The 210-nt window shown below is 32.4% G+C and overlaps 1 protein-coding gene across 1 annotated transcript in view; it reads left to right on the forward strand.

Moving 5' to 3' along the window:
- Window positions 1-210, forward strand: part of EMH_0024080 (uncharacterized protein) — a gene marked incomplete at both ends in the record, with an annotated part of 1746 nt that overhangs the window by 890 nt on the left and 646 nt on the right. The window lies entirely within an intron of this gene.

Genomic DNA, 210 nt, shown 5'->3' on the forward strand with positions numbered 1-210 from the left:
TGCTGTGTTTCTGCTGCAGCACTGGAAAGACCTGCTGCATATACAAGCAAACGACAAACCCCAACTCCGCTACGTAAACCCTAAACCCTAAACCCTAAACCCTAAACCCTAAGAAACGGTTGAGTGTATGTGTATGTTGGTGTGTATATACATATATATATATATATATATATATATATATATATATATATATATATATATATATATATA

The sequence above is a fragment of the Eimeria mitis genome, genomic scaffold (genome assembly GCF_000499745.2).
Source record: "Eimeria mitis Houghton genomic scaffold, Emh_scaff865, whole genome shotgun sequence".
In the NCBI taxonomy this organism is placed as follows: Eukaryota; Apicomplexa; class Conoidasida; order Eucoccidiorida; family Eimeriidae; genus Eimeria; species Eimeria mitis.